Genomic DNA, 16,799 nt, shown 5'->3' with positions numbered 1-16,799 from the left:
GGGGCTCCGGCGCAGAGAGAGGGGCAGGAGCGCCCTGCCGGGCCCGGGGGGTCACCGCCAGCGCGGCTCACCGCCACGGCCCCGCCGCAGCGCTCACTCGTTAGCGGGGAGCTTATCCTAACATAATAGAGAAAAAGGGGTTTGCTCCCACTCCTTGGCTTGGATTAACCTCTTGACTGTACTCTCAAACACTGCCTCTGTGATTATCTGAGCAAATTGACACAGGCAGGGGTGCAGCAAGGATGAGCTCCCGTGGGTTTGTATTGTTTATTCTTCTTCCTTTCTCATATTTAAAATTTGAATCTGAAGTTTGAGAGGACTGTAACTTTGCAAGAATCAGCCAGTTGCTATTCTCTCTGTAAATTTGCACAGCTCGTGCAACCCGTGAGGTTAGGAATATCACTCCTCTGAAAGAACAAAAAAAGTGGGGAGGGGAGGAGGGAAAGAAAAATGCAATTGGAGGCTGAAGTAACAAAGAACTCATCTTTAGGACTTCATGCAGCTGAAGAGGAGGTAGTGAGGACCTCCTTTACCATTAACATTACTAAACTATTTTAGCACTAAAGGCAATCTGTCATTTTGAGTAAATTCTCTTCTGCTTCTATAAACACAGCCGTAATCAATTAAAGACCTACTTGTGAAGGAGCTATTGTGTGCAGTTCCATTCAGACATTGCTGAGTTGTCTTTTAGACAGCCTGTGGGGAAACACTGGTAAGGTGATGGGAAAGTTCAAAGTGCCTAACTTTTCAATGTGGATTTTGTTATTGAGACTTTTTTTTTTTTTTTTTTTTTTTTTTTTTTCCATATTGCTTATCATAGCCAGGGTGAAAACTGGGTGATATCTCTCTAGGCATTTAACATTTATAACATGTTCTTCTTGGGAAGTTCTGCAAATACTTTACATGATTCTATAATGTAATTCCTTGGGGGACTTATGCATGGCAGCAAATCAATTACTAATTTGAAAGTACTGAAAGCACAAACAAACACTATAGAAACTATACATAGATACATATAATTGTGCACACGGGCTGTTTCTAACATGCTAGGCACCAGTCCAATGCAATTTTGTGCAGTGAAATATAACCTGATTTACAGTAGTGTGAAGATGAGTATTAATTTCTGTTTGACACAAGGTCTTTAAAAAGTCAGGGTTCAAATTCATAATGAAAGAAAGAATCAAACAGATCATTCCAATGACTCAGACTATTTTTTTATTATCTTTCTATTACACTTGATCACGTGTGCCTTCAGAGTCCATGAATGTTACCAATCTTTGATGAAACAACCAAAATAAACATGGAAACTTGACCTCACGCTTTGGTTATTTTATTCTCTTTCATTTTGCACAAGGAAGGAAAAGGTAAGATTGAACAGAAAAGTGTGTATAAGATTGCCACATTCTTACTCTTGTTTTAGTGGCTTTTTTTCCACTGAACATTGGCTTGGATTTTAGGGACATGAGTGAGGACAGAAAAACTGAAATAGAAATGGAGTTTAAAAGATTTCCCTATCTCTTTGTGTTTGCATTAAAAATAAATGCTATGAAATTTTAAGAGTAGGCCCTATTAAAAAAAAAATAGTAGAGATCTAGTGATTGTCGTGGAAAGAAAATAAAAGAACAGGCAGATTGTACCTGTCAAATCTGGATTTCAATATTCTTTCTGATGTATTTAATTTTGGATCTATTGTCAATCTTCAATGCATAGTCAGTTAGGGGTAAGAGCCTCACAGAGAAGTATAATTTTACCACTCTCTTAAAATTCATAAGCACACTGCCTGGGGGCTCAATAATGACAGTGCCTTATTCCAAGGAAAGTAACTTAAAATTATAATTAGGCCATGTAGTCTTTTGGCATGGTGTAAATTATTTTGAAGGGGTGGTGGAAAAAAAGGAAAAGAAGGAAAGTGTGAAGATCATAAATAAATTATCTTCCTTAAAGATGTAGTAAAAAAATCAAAGATTATGACAAATTTAATTCTCTTACAGTGCTTTAGCATCTACGAGTTAAAAGAAAAATGAACAGTAGCTTTTTCTAGGGCACTCAGGGTGGACTGAAACACAGTCGTGTGCTATACTAGTGCTAGCCAGCAAACTTTCTAAACTTCATTTTTCTTTGAATGACAGCTTTTTGGAAGTTATACAGGAGAGCCTTGGTGCATATACCAGGCACTTTGTAGATGAGTCAGGACACCTTAACTAAATCCATTCATTACCCTGTCCCCATTGGGACAGGCAAAAGCTGCCAATTTGATGTTGGTAATGTGGATGCTGCGTTAGGGAATTGGCTAAGCCTGCCAGAATTCATTCCTGAACTTTAGCAGCCACAAAAGAGTATTTCTCTGTCGTCTGTAATTGATTCAGAGCCAGGTCCCAAAAGGACAAGCTTCCTTTTGTGTGCCATCTATACCAGGGTCTAAGGACACACAGTGCTACAACCTTTTTTTTTTTTTAGCTAGATCACAGGAAACATCTTTAAAAAGAAAAGAAATAAAATCCAAAATGTCATAAATTATACTCCTGAGCTTTCTAAAATACATTATTTATTAGCTTTATTATTACATTCTGGTCCATACTTTCAGAAAACAGTAACAGTCAGTTTATTATAATCTGAGTATTTAATGTCAATAGAGTGTTACCGTTTGGAGATTAAATTAGGTCTGAAACCAAAATAGAGAAGAAATTTGTACAAAAAAATAAAATTTCCAGTGCTTCAGCTCAGTGAGCACAGTACTTATTATCATCAGTTCATATTCAGGTCAGATTCCTTTTTCTTTTGAAAAACAGGTTGAAAACCCCTTTGAAGGTTTCTTCCATCTTCCCTTTACCCATCTGGTTATAAATTCACTAATATTATTCGTCATTACTTTGTGTTTCATATTTGCATATTCTGTATCTACTGTGTAATGCATTAAAAATTTCAAGATACTATCAAATACTCCTAAGAAGAATTATGAAAATTTATACACCTTATTAGCATCATCAGTCCATCATGGCAACATTCTCAACTCATTCTGTAGAAAATATTCTAGGAATTTAACAAGTAGGACTCTTAGACAGTAAAATTGTTAGCCAGTCCCAGTATATTCCTGTAGAAGTGGTTTGCCTATGTGCTTTTGTTTCAAATGGTTTTAAAAATGCCAGAGTATTCTCACAACTTCTATTCCCAGTGTTCACCGTAGAAGTGACTTTTGATTTGTTGAAGAAGGCATCATCTGTCTGAACTTCAATTTGTTCACTGTATCTTTTTCTTGTATTCAAGTACGGGTATATTCTATTAGAAATGTTTTTCAAAATGCTCGTTAAACATACAGACTTATTCACATGAAAGCACACAAGTGCTATAAATGCTCAGGATAGAGCCAGGAACAGAGAAACCTGTGTGTGGAGGGCTAATCATAGTTCAAACCCAATGGTTTTAGTGGTGAAGCCTTCCTTCTCCTTCCCACCCACTCAGCAGGGGCAAGCAAAAGAACCCAGAATGGGTGAGGCCCAGTCACTATAAATGTTCAGATGTTTAATGAATGTGCCATAGCTTTCACCTACTAACTGCAAGGCCTTCTCAAGCAGACTCCAAATTCCTGCTGAAATGAAGACTTTCTTTCCTGGAGTAGGCCTGGCATTCCTGGGAAACAATGGCCCTTTTCAAGTCGTCTCTGAAATTTCACAGGTGAAGGGAACAGGGCAGTCATTTGATCCCATCCACAAGGAGACTGTTAGCATTTTAAAAAGTGAAGACAGAGTCTATCATGGAAGCACTGGTAAAACTGGTTAGTGACAGAAAAAGGCAACCTAGACCCACTGCTCAGGAGACCCCTGTGAAGCATACATCAGTTTGTCTTTTACTTCACGCTACGACTTCTTAAATTTTTTCAAGCATGGGCTCCACAGCCCACAGAGCTCAGGAGACGGGCCTCTAAGCTGTATCACATGCTTTGGAACAGTGGATTTTATGATTCCTTTAGCCAGAACTTCACTTTGAGAAGTACAAATTAAAAAAAATCCATTGCCAGAATATAGATTTGTGTATAGATTTGTGTATAGAGAACACTTATAAGTGATAACATGAATTCAGGCTTTTGGAATGTTCTTTAGTGGCCTTATTTCAGAAAGACAACCATATCACAGTAATTCCAACTGATTGGTTATAACAGCATTATCAAAATCATTAGAAAACATTCAGAAGTACATTCAGAAAACTTAGGAATGGGATTCTGAGTTCTACCTGTGCATTGGTAACACAGTGCACTCAGAGCATAAAAAAATTGGACTTGCAGATCCTGCTCTACTCCAAACATCCAAACACCATATTCTGAAGGGACACAAGGACTCTCAGTTCTGTCAAGAGAACTGCAGAAAGACAGAAGCCTCACAGATGATTTGATGGATCACAGAATCATAGTTTAGTTTGGGTTGGCAGGAACCTTTAAAGGTCATCTAGTCCAACCCCCCTGCAATGAGCAGGGACATCTTCAACTAGAGCAGGTGGCTCAGACCCCTGTCCAATCCAACCGTGAATGTTTCCAGGGATGGGGCATCTACCACCTCTCTGGGCAAACTGTTCCATTGTTTCACCACTCTCACTGTAAAACATTTCTTTCTTATCTCTAGTCTAAATCTATCCTTTTTTAGTTTAAAACATTACTCCCAGTCCTATCACAAAAGTCTGTCTCCATCTTTCTTATAAGCCCCTTTTAATTTTGAAAGGCTGCATTAAGGTCTCCCCGGAGCCTTCTCTTCTCCAGGCTGAACAACCCTGTTAGGATTCTAGAGGGCTTTCTGCGAGAGAATGGCCATGTGAGCAATCCTGTGTGAGAACAAGACTGATAAGAGCCTCAGCTGAGCAAGAATGCGATAAGGATGTGACCCTGAATGAGAGGGGAGAAACTCGACGAGACAAACAACCCCCGGAAGGGGTTGGGATGGAAGAGGAAGTTACACAAGGCAGGAAGCCTGGCAAGGCTGATGTGGTACTTTTTATCCAATCATAAGAAGGTTTAAAGCGTGGGCTAAGTTAACTGTCCAATCTTGAGGACTTGTACTGCATGTTACTCACGTGTGCGGGAGAACACTATCAAAGGGCTTTCTTAGTTGTAATAAACGGGCATTGCTTGATCACGTTGGTCGTGTGCGTGCTCAGCTCTCCCACACAACCCCAACTCTCTCTATGTAGGAGAGGTGTTCCATCCCTCTAATCACTTTTGCGGCCCTTCTGTGAACCTGCTCCAACAGGTCCCTGTATTTCCTGTGCTGATGAAGTACTCCAGGTGGAGTCTCACCAGAGCCAAGAGAGGGGCAGAATCACCTCCCTCAACCTGCTGGCCACAGGAGGATGGGAGGTAAATATTCAGAATCAGCACTTCTTAAACTGGAATATGACTCCAATTCATGTTACAGGAGATTATTTTCTTCCCATACTTAAAAAAAAACCAACCCAACAACAACAACAAAACAACCCCAAAAAATCCCAACTCACTTCCATTTAATAATTGTTATACTAAGAAGTATTTTACCTCTAAAATTCAGGCAATTTATGCACTCTCTGCCTACAGCATATTATAGATAATATTATGTGCAGTTATCTTTCTTAGGAGAACTTGAAGGTTACTTGAATACTGAAACTCATTAAAGAGTTCAAATTTAAACAACTTTCTGAGAGCAAACATGGGTGAATTAACCAGGTCATTTGATAAGCGAAAGTACCAGCATGGGAGCTATATACATGCTTGAGACAAGCTAATAATGACTATTAAGTAAGAGACCAGTATTTCACATATGCTACTGACCTAACTCATCAAGGCAGGTGAAAGGTGCCTTGGTTTTATTCAGTGTTTATTTTGAAACAGCTAATTCCCAATATTACAAGGGGAACTTTGCTTCAGTGTCTCCTTCACTTTGTGTCTTTGTTCCATAACAAAGATTAATTGCTTTTCTCTCATAAAAAAATCCAAATTACTGTCAGGGAATAGATTGTTGTTTAACATTTTTTTGTGAGAATCAATGCCCATTGTCTCAAGTGTAAAGAAAAGTGAAAAACAATTACCTTAACTAAAAGCCACTGTAACACTATAGCCAACCTGCATTTCCATCTTGAGTCCAAATTTTGCTCTTCGACAAAATGAAGATCTGCCTCATCATTTTTCCAGTTCATGTCATTAACAGAATTAATTCCCTTTTCTCCTCAGGAAAAAGTCAAGTTCATAGGTAAGCTGATCAAGAAATAGTGAGAGAGAAAGTTTGAGGTGGTTCATGTGCCTAAGATAAGAAAGCATTACCTTGCATAACCTATAGGAATTATGAGCAGTTTGGTATTTAACATAAGGAGGATTCCATTTTAAGTCCATCTTGGTTTTACAGCGTACTATTTATAGCCATTTCACTGAGATGTTCAAGCCAAAATGGACTGTAATCACTAAGAAGAATTTCTGAAGAGAAGCAAAACTTCTATAGCTTCCTCTTTCCACCCTTCATTTTGTCTTCTCTCACGTACATGTATATGGTCTTTTTTTATTCTTTTAGGCAAACATCACTGGGGCAAATATGTTGATTGGTGCTCATTGCTATGTAAAGAATACACTTCTCAGTAAACATGATGCAGGCATACTGCCCTACCTCAGGCCTGATAGTTAGAATATTTCTAGGCCTATTTTGCAAATTCTGAGCAGTTTTGCTGTTGTGAGGATACAGTGGTGCTTATATTACCATTGTTGAATACCTGGACTATTATTTATTTGGTCTTGTATTCCTTGAGCTCGTCCCAGCATACTTTGCCATTACTGGAAAAATTTATCTAGCTTCCTGCCTCATTTCTTGGACACCACAAAGCTGAAAATCACCCTCTGGGTTTATTTCCCCATTACTGACAGCTGCCTCCACATCATTAAGCTTAGCAGTAGCATAGTCAGAAGGGAGCCCTGAGCGAGACAGTCTGTGCACGCAGAGTGAGGCAGCGGGGGAAGCTGCCAAGGATTTGCTTCTTGGGTGAGCAGGGAACAAGGGAGCTCTGGAATGTGCTCACAGAACTTGTGCTGAGGTGCTTTCCAAAGAAAGTGGGTCAGCCATGCCACCCTCACAAAGACTGGTACAATCTCCCGCAGGGAGAAGATTGTTTTACACAGGCGCTCCACCCATACTGGCAGAGAAACAGGGCTTATTGGCACAGGGAAGGACTAGTTGGTGGTCAGCTCTCCTTGGAGCAAGTCTGACTGAAAAGGCTGGAAGCACTTGCGGAGGTATGTGAGGCAAAGAATGATGTTAGAATACTATTTTTTTTGTTGTTGTTTTTGTCATAGAATTGAATTTAATAACTACGATATTTGGTATAGCAAAGGACTTTAGAATGACCTGGGTAGCTCTTTTGGCAGCCTTGGTCTTGCTTTACCACAAGAAACCCTCAAGATCTTTCAATCATTGTCACATCTTGGAGTTCCCTTTCAGTTTTTCTGCAAATCTCCCTTTTAGTACTGAGTTTGAATTGTTGATGGCTTGTGACTGAAGAAAGCAGGAGGAGGAGTACCTTGCTATTTGGGGTATCATTAGTCCCATTCAGTTCCTCTATTTGTATGTGTGGAAGTTGGGTTTTGCTCGTTTATGTTTCACCACACTGCTGTTTGAGTTGGCAGCATTATACTTTTTATTAGAACATACATAGGTTCAGAAATTGATGAAACAGAAATAGAAGGTTCACTGTAGTCTACTCTTTTCAGGGAAAATAAACATCAGAGGATGCTTAAAAAAAATCCCATGATACATCTTCCTGATTAGCAACTAAAATCTAAATGACTCCTTCTTACAGGCAAGCCTAACCAGAAAGATTATGCTAAGCTTTGCTTAAAGGAACGTATTTATCTCTCCATTTTTATTGTTTTCACAAGTTCTCACTACTTCAGAAGCATGGCATGGATTATATATTTTGCTTTAAAACTATGTGTTTCTGTAAGGCTCATCAATTAGGGAATGAAATCCTCAGGATTTTAGAAAGCAGTTTACTGCAAGCACGTTGCCCTTTCCTTTTCCTACCTTTAAAGTAATGGAAAAGAGTGGGGATTTTTTTTCCTTAAAAGAAGGAAGAATAGTTTTAAACACCAAAAAGGCTACGTTCAAGGTTTTGTAGGAATTACAACTAGGAAGATAAGACAAATATTATCAATTATATCAGTACTAACTGTGGCAGAACGTGGTGTGTACTAGTGTTCTTGGTGAGACACACAGTGCCTGTCTGTTAGCAGATGCTTTGGATATTTTCCATCACTGGGCTACCCAAAAGCAAGCTGTATTTTTGAGTGCCCACCACTGGAGATGGGCTAAATTTGTAGTACTCATTACCTGTAAAGAGTACCAAAATAGCCACATGAAACCTGACCCACACAGAACCTCAAAACACCAGGGCTGAATGTTTGCTGCTCAGAGCTGAAATGTGCTCTCTCTTCCGCACCTCCTGTCCTAGCTCTCCCCAACTCTTGGAGGATAAATAGGACCATTCATACAACAGAGACAGAGAAATAATTTTGAAAGTTATAAAAAACTCCCAGTAAGGATTGATACCTCCTACAGTGCTAGCCACGATACTAATGATGATAAAGCTACATCCTGCATGTGCAGGCTGGCATCCTTTTTACTGTATATTACTTTTTATACTTCCATGAGGCTTAAAGTCAGTGGTAAAACTCCCATTGGACCTAGATGTCTCCAATCTTTAGAGCTTAAACATACATAGGCTTCTTTCAAACATAGCACTATATATTCCGTCAGTACACTGCACTTTAATTGCCCCTTTCCCTTCCTCTTTGTGCATTATCTGATGTATTACTCTAAAAGCTCTTTGGATCATGGGATAGTGTCTACCTGCATGTTTATGCAGGCAGAGCTAGGCTTAACATGAACAACATTAAAAATTTTAGTGACCCTGTCCTGCAGAACTGTCTAGTCTGAGATTATATCAACCAAAGCCCATTATTCAACTCACATGTGGGTTTGTTGGGGCTGGTATAACATTTTGGCCATAAGCGAACAGCAAAGTGTTCTGCTCACAAGACCTGCTCTCTTCCTACTGAGATGTTTTAAAACTTAAAATATCTTTCTATTTTCCCTTCTCCTTTCCCCTTTCTTTCCTTCCTTTCCTCATTGGAAGCCATGCAAGAAAACAGTGCTGATGATAGGGCAAGGAAGCATAGTAGTTATGGTCCTATTGATGTTTACCAATTTTTCTGGATATTTTCAGCTTTTACAAAACTGGGTTCTAGATGATCTGTGGCAAAACCCACAAGACTGGAGGTATTCTTTCAGAGTTACTGGCAAGAATAATTGCTCTGAATCAGAAAATATTTTGGGTGGCAAATAATATTAGTACCCTCCTCAGAAGATTCTATGATTGTAAGCACACATGGTAATGGGTGGGAGATACAAGAAAATGTATGTTGTCTCACTGAGTGAGCGCTAAAGGAATCAAGTGAAGTCCTCATTAACATGGAGGGGAGAAGGGAAGGGTAATGCTTCCTTCCTGTCACACCCTCAGCAGAGAACCAGTGTAGATGTTATGTAGCACCTACAGGTTTGGTTTTAATGACTGCATTTCACTAGGAGTATTTTTCTTTGTTGACTGATTCCCATTCAGATTTGCACTGGTACCTAATAAGTGGATTTGTATCGCCTAGGTCAGGGTTAGATACGAAGCCTTGCAAAAACAACCCACTCAGAAAACAACAAAATGGAAAGAAAAGAAGGAGAGAAAGTATTTGTTAATTCTGAGCTGTTGGTAACCCAAGGAAAACTGTTAGAGGATGTAGGCCTGGAAAGAACTAGTAGGATGCAAATGATACACAGAGTAACTTTCATCAGTTCCAAGCAAACAACATCAGACTAAAATCCTCATTTTCCTCTGCAGGCATGAAATACATAAAAAAACTCTGAATCAATTTAAGATGTAAAACAGCCTCACTTTATTAGAAAAGCCCAAGGACATTTTGACTGGACTTCATTCTTTGTCAACAGCATAAACTGCCTCATAATTCGTTAAGTATTGGAACATCTCTCTTTTCAAAATAGCTATAAAAAATTTAATTGTAATGAAACTACAAGGAAAGTTGCATTATTGTCCAAGAAAATAACGATTTAGATTTCTTATTATACCATCAGTCATGTTTTTAGTAGGAATATACTGGTAATGACTTAGCAAATTACAGTCAAATACATTTCTTTCTAGCTTCACAAAACAAGTAGTGTATTTTCCAAAGAATGGCAAAGGTACATTATTGTACAGTTTAATGGCATCTCACATTATCAGCAGTCCAGAATTGAATTATAGAGATCTGTAATTCCCATCATGCTAATAGTCAAATGCAATTCTAACATCAATAATTTTGTTTGTTGAAAACAAAAAGTAAAAGTTAAAAGTAAAAGTTAAAAGTAAAAGTTAAAGCTGAAGTCTTTCAAGGTTGAACAGTAAAGAATTAAGAAACATGCAACAATATTTTAATTGCTCTAGAAGGCTTCTCCTTCATTTATGCTTTGCAAAACAGAAGTAATTCCACAAAAGTTAGCAGAGTTTTACCTAATTCAAATTTGTGCAAAGTCATTATGCAAGTCATATGTTATAGAGTTTATTATTAACTGTTTCTTAAAATAAAATTTGTGATGTGGGTTAATTGGGCTCCATGTAGCATCCCAGATTAATAATTTTAGAGTGTGGAGACTCATTAAAGAGTGACAAATACAAAACAAAGTTTTTTATGCAATGTCTCATTTAAATTTATGGTTAAATAATAACTTCAGTAAGATAAGGGGGTAAAATAGAAGATTTTGGTAAGATAGTAGATTTTGTCATGCTTTAGTAAGAGATTGGGGGTTGCAATTGTTTTTGATCTTCTCCTGAAAATGAAGCAAAATGCAATCAGAATGTCAGGTAAAGACTTTTCTATGTATTATATTTATTTTTTTCCCTGAGTTTTCTCTAATTATAATTCTCTATATGGAATTTCAGCTATGTTTTATATGATGCAGGATGTGAAATTTAGGACATCAGCTACGAATGAGCAATTACCACTGGTCTTGAATAATTATTTTGTTAAAACTGTATTGGAAGGTTGCTATAAATATCTAGTCATGAATGACACCTTTTAAAGAAACATTGTGTTGAGGGGTGGACATGTAGTGCAACTCTGGAATGTATCTTTTATCTTCTGACATTCTACAGATCGGGAATACAAAATATGGCTTGAAGTTTCTTCTGAATGACATCAATCCCATTTTGATTACATTCTCCCTCAACGTGCATCATCTGTATTAATGAAGTATGGTAACTGATTTCCAAAAACATATATACAAAGCAAGTTTTTAGAAAGATCCTAATCCAAAACTTGCCATGTCATTGGGGCTCTCCTTTTGACTCCTGTCAAGAAGTCCATACAGGATGGATTACATGCACTACCAGATAAATGCAACTATGAGAGTGGCAAAGAACTGAGTATCTTAAGGTATAGCAAGTAAAAACTGAAATGATACATACTTTTTAACAAAAAGGAAATAGAGAGGTTTCAACACTTGAAAGAAAACATATCATCATTCTAATGTTATGATCACATTTCTGTCCACCATCACTAGTAAAATACTGTAATTGCTCTATTGAAAACGTGCTGTCAGTAGAATTCGAACTATACAGCTAGCGTGGAACTGGAAAGAGGAATAATGCACCTTTATTGCTATTTTTTTTGTGTTATTCTTTAAACTACCTTATACAATTCTCTGGAAGAGGTATTTTAAGCCTCTATCTCAATTTTTAACCTCAGAAAACATGGCATTTTATTCTTAAAGTTATGGAACTTTTCAGATTATATTTTGGCATCACCTTAAGAGCCATTGAAAACTGCAGAAGAACATATGCCTAAAAGCTTGGAACTTACTCACTTTGAAAATTCACAAAGGCAATAATGTCCAATTTAAAAAAAAAAAAAAAAAGCGTGGGCAAAGGGAAGCAACTGGAACTCTGTTTCACCTCTGAAACATTTGTTGACTCAAATCCTTTGAAGTATGAAATTCAGCAAAAATACCAGGCAATAGGTTTCACTTGAGTGAGGACTACAGGAATTTGGGTAGGCTATTATTCATTCCCTTTCTCTCCTTTTCTTCACTGGTGTATAGTAGCCTCCCATTCCAGGAGGGGAAGCTAAAATCTGCTTTTCTAGAACTATGACAGGACCTAGGTCTTGCAAAGCCCCTTCAGAGACCTTTCTCAAAGATCCTCTGAAATAAGAAATGAAATAAGCTTCTCTAGATTCACTCTTCTCCAAACTTGTATGGGAGAATAGAGCAAATCCTTGGGAAGTATTACTTTATGGTATATCCCATTAATTATGGAATTCCCTATGGGGAGCACTCTGTAGGCAGCCCGAGTTGTAGAAGAATTTAGACTCCTTTTCCTCTAACAAGTTCACAGCTGGGCTTTTAAAGGATTCTGTGATAATGGTGAAGCAAAGCTGCACCAAGTTCTGGTACTTGGGAGACAGGAGTGTTGATTGACATAGATGGGATAAGAACACTCCCTTAAATACATTTTAAAATGTTATAGGCTCCCTTCCACCTTCGTCCCCTCCTCCACTTAATTCAGTTTATCAAAGTCATAAGCCTAAATTAAAGAAACCACAGATTTCACTGTCTAGTTTATTAAATAGCTTAATTGATCAAACCCCTTACTTTTATACTCAGTGCCATGAATGCTCTGCTGATGAGCTACCTGTCTCTGCATGGAGCAGGGAGAAGAAAATGCAACTTTACTAACAGAGATGGTAAACCTGTAACTTAGCTTTGTAGATTCACATGTTTTTGCTGTTAAGATTAAAAAGTGAAATTGGTGAACTTCTTTAGCTAAACTTCCAAGAGAAAAAACTACCAAGATTTCAGAGAATATTGTGATAAAAAGGAATGTCTAAAAGGAAAGCATTTCATGAGAGTAGTTGTTCAGTAGAGGACACTGACTGCATGGACCTTTTCCTCTGTGCTCTGGGTCTCCATGGGCCCATTATTGGAATAGTATGGATGCCTGATCCAAAGCTTACTTTGATGTGGCCAGTCAAAATACTCCATTCTTCTTCCTAGCTGAAGGATAGGCACATTGCATAAATGTTGATTTGTGTGCTCGTTAAGTTCCTGCTATTATAATTTCCATGCCTTGACAATCTTTTTTATTTTAAAGACTGAGCAAACCTCTTTATCTCAATTTGCAAGTAATATTTCCAGATAAATATTGAAGCAAACTCCATCTAGATCAGGCCTGCCCTTCTGTCCGAAGAATATGTGGGGACATACTGTGGGTGTCACTCTTGTTAATCTGTGAACTCTCCAAATTATATTTCTAAATATTTTTTTCATTATTTAAATGCAGACCTAAAAGTACAGCAACACTAAAAGATTTCAACAAAAGTTCATTTGTACAGCTTACTAGCCCACTATACCTTTGTAAACCATAAATGCTAGAAAAGAATGTATATTACTGGGTGTCTGAACAAGATTCAGAATGAAAATAGGTTAATATAAGGTCTTTGTCCTCTGTCTTTAGCTATGTCTTTTTGATTTTCCTCTTTATAAGATAACACACATTTGTCAGCACACATGCACACACATGCATAAACACACACGATGTGAGTGGATACTAAATAAACAGCCCTATAGAGAGGAGTACAATATTTCACTGACTGTAGAATGAAGCCCAATTTTATTGGCAGACTTCAATGATGTTAGACAATAAAACATTTGTAAGTTTTGCTGCAGACAGTCTGGCTGGCAGTTTCAGCAGCTCTAATTTATTGTGAATAAATAATTTCCTGGAATCTCTGAGGAGTTATTTTAATGCTCTGAAAAAAAAAAAAAAAATCTGGCATGCCATTAAATTTGTTTTCCGTTGTTTTGAACCAAAAATACTTAAAATGAAAGAAGTAAAAAACAACACCCTAATTTCAAAGATAGTATTTTTGTAAATGTCAAATCTCCCAGTTTCACACTGGTTTTACACATGGATAATTTGTGTTTACTCCATCTTTATATTTAAAGGCATGCCAAATACCATCTGTTTGCAGTTGCTTTTTTTGTGTGCTATTCCTCAGTTCCATGAAGAGACACTGTCCAGGTTAAAGAACTTCCATATTTCTGCAGAGTATATTTAGATCTGTTTGTGTTTCTAGCCTACCATAAATTGATTATTACATGTAGCACAACGGTGATTAGACCATTTTCAAAGGCAGTGCATTCTTGAATCAGAAACAGAAATTCAAAAAGGCAGTGTAAAACCCAACTTCAGAATATGTTAGAAGCCAACTGTAAAAATATAGACGGAGTCAATTAGTTGATTCAGTTTTGCTGCCATCAGCAAAAAAAAAAAAAAAAAAAAAAAAAAGCAGCTTTAATTTCCACAGTTGCTGAGTACATTTTTTCCATGAGGCACCTCACAGTTCCTGCCAGTGGACTAATATATAAGTACCTATTGCACTTTTATTCAATTCTTACTACCTTGAGGCATCCAAAAGATTACAAATAAGAAATTGAACCAATAAAAGTGATAAACTTTTATCACCAATAGCATCACTTAGATTTCTAACATCAATCCAAGATACTGTACCACTTTTAGTTTTGTTGATACTCCCCATAAATAATCTCCATACAATTCACAGAAATATAATAAAGCGAAAATCTGTACTGGTAACAGGGAATTATAATGGAAAACACTGGGCAATTTTACTTGTAGATCTCACTGCCTGTATTGTCCAAAATGTTTTCTACAGACGAGTATCACTGTGAGGAAACAACCTGTAAATCTGCAAAGTAAGTTTGAGAAGCAGAAAAAGGCTACATACCCATTTTGTGTGACTGGATAGCATCAAAAAACTAAATGCCTGTTTAAACACTAGTTCAAAGAAAAGAGGACCCTCTTTCTGCAGAGAAGTCGCATGGCCCTCTTCCTGGATAGTCGGTATTTCCTATTTGTTGCCTGTCTTTATGGGGAACTTTCTAGTTCAAGTGCAAAACCAGCATTACTATCAATGCTCAGCCAGGGTGAAAGCCTTTGACACATTTGGTTGAAAATGGGCAATAAACAGAAACAGGCTTTTGCCTGTGCCCTAGTAGAGAGAAATATACCTGCCATTAGCTACTGCCACATCTATTTCTTTCAGCTGACACTACGAGTGCAAAAACTATTACCAATAGCAAAAGGTCCTTCCCTCTGACTGCAGAGAATCAGTCTCAGCCCCACCAATGGTAGTACTCACAGTCCCCGGAACAACTTGGCTACAAGCAAGTCAAGCCAAGTACAAGCCACGAATTTCTGCTTCCTGTTGTCTACCTGTGCTCAAGTTGTTGAATAATGTGTGAATTCAGCAAGACAAGGACGATGAAATTTTCTTCTATAAATATTTCATCCAAGTCTATCTCAGTCATGCTGGTTTTTGGTTGCTCAAGCCTACACACTATCTTTCCTCTGCTTCCCTTGTTGCTGAAATGAGGTAATACTTTCTCTCTTGATATCTGCTTAGCAGTTTAGTATCTAGTTTAGTTTAGTATCTAGAAATTTAGTTTAGCATCTAGAAATGCAGAGTATACTCTAGCCTTCTAAGAATGACATAGGGTACCATTTCCTAATTTACGGGGACTTTGAGACTCAGTGTATGTATTGCAAAATCCGTATAGGCTACATGATTCCTTATTTCAGTGTGTAAGGCAGGAATAACACACTTCAACATGGAATACATATTGATATTTACAACTGCCACTATTTGTTGTTTTCCAATAGTGCGTTCTTCCATTGATTTCAGCACAGCTTGAAGAACAGTGTAGTGGTGTAAAGTAGCACTCAATAATTTTCACTCTTAAGAACAGACAGTTTTCTGGACACAGTGAAGTAAATCTTTGTTGTAAGTGGCATCTAATTTTAATTAAAAACACGTATCACTGCAAGTAGTTGTAATCCAAATATTCCTGCCAGTGACCAACACCCTTTACAGATAAACATGGATTCCAGTTAATTTTTTGATATGTAAACAGTTTGTGAATCTAATCTATCACAGACAGTTAATTTTCCTTGATTAATCTAAAATTTGGTGGTAGTTAACTTTGTCAGTTTGGGGGTCATCATTTTTATGTTTTGTGTCATGCAACAACCTGGATGTAATACAAGTTGTACGAATAGGTCAACAGGACCAGTTAAACCTTTGTGCTGATAAATTCAGAGGTCAGTCTTATAATACAGTACTTTAGCACTGTGCTGTTTCCAGTTTTAGATATTTACAGTCAATGACCATAAGTAGATAATTAACTTCATATTAAATGTTATTTGCATAATATGCTTGCAGGTTACATTATTTCTATTAGGTTAGAATTTATAATTTACTGTATGTAAGTCTGAACAAATCTCATAGCTACTCAGATGTGTTCCTGAGACAGTCTTAAAGTTGAATTTCCTCTCCCATCCTTGAAATGATCACCTCAAAAAACACCCAAGTAGCCTTTTCCTGTTGCAGCAGCATTCAGAGTCAGTCGGAAGATGTTTGTAAAAGAAACTTGGTACTCAGAATTTATCCTCATGTTTGACCTGTGCTATTAACATCTTCCTTTGCTTCACACTACTTATTTTTCTGACTTTCTCACCCCACATTCATGTATCTAAGAATGCATGGTCTTTTTAGCACTCCTATAAAACTGTAGTAAATCTGCTGGTTCCGAGATGTTTCTATGAAAATATTTTCTTTTTCTCATAATGTCTTTGGTCTCAGAGATGTTAGTGTCCCTATTTGTTTCAATTTAAGATTTTTAAGT

General features: G+C 37.5%; 1 long non-coding RNA gene across 1 annotated transcript in view; it reads left to right on the top strand.

Moving 5' to 3' along the window:
* The first annotated feature begins 7,145 nt into the window (after window positions 1-7,145).
* The window catches only part of LOC113482690, a 92,131-nt gene continuing 82,477 nt past the window's right edge, over window positions 7,146-16,799 (top strand). Inside the window, exon 1 of the long non-coding RNA XR_003398904.1 lies at window positions 7,146-7,234. This is a non-coding gene — a long non-coding RNA (uncharacterized LOC113482690). The remainder of the gene's footprint in view (window positions 7,235-16,799) is intronic.

The sequence above is a fragment of the Athene cunicularia genome (genome assembly GCF_003259725.1).
Source record: "Athene cunicularia isolate RWA chromosome 8 unlocalized genomic scaffold, athCun1 chr8_part1, whole genome shotgun sequence".
NCBI classification, from domain to species: domain Eukaryota; kingdom Metazoa; phylum Chordata; class Aves; order Strigiformes; family Strigidae; genus Athene; species Athene cunicularia.
Note: the sequence above shows the minus strand (reverse complement) of the source record. Positions and strands in the feature narration are given on the sequence as shown.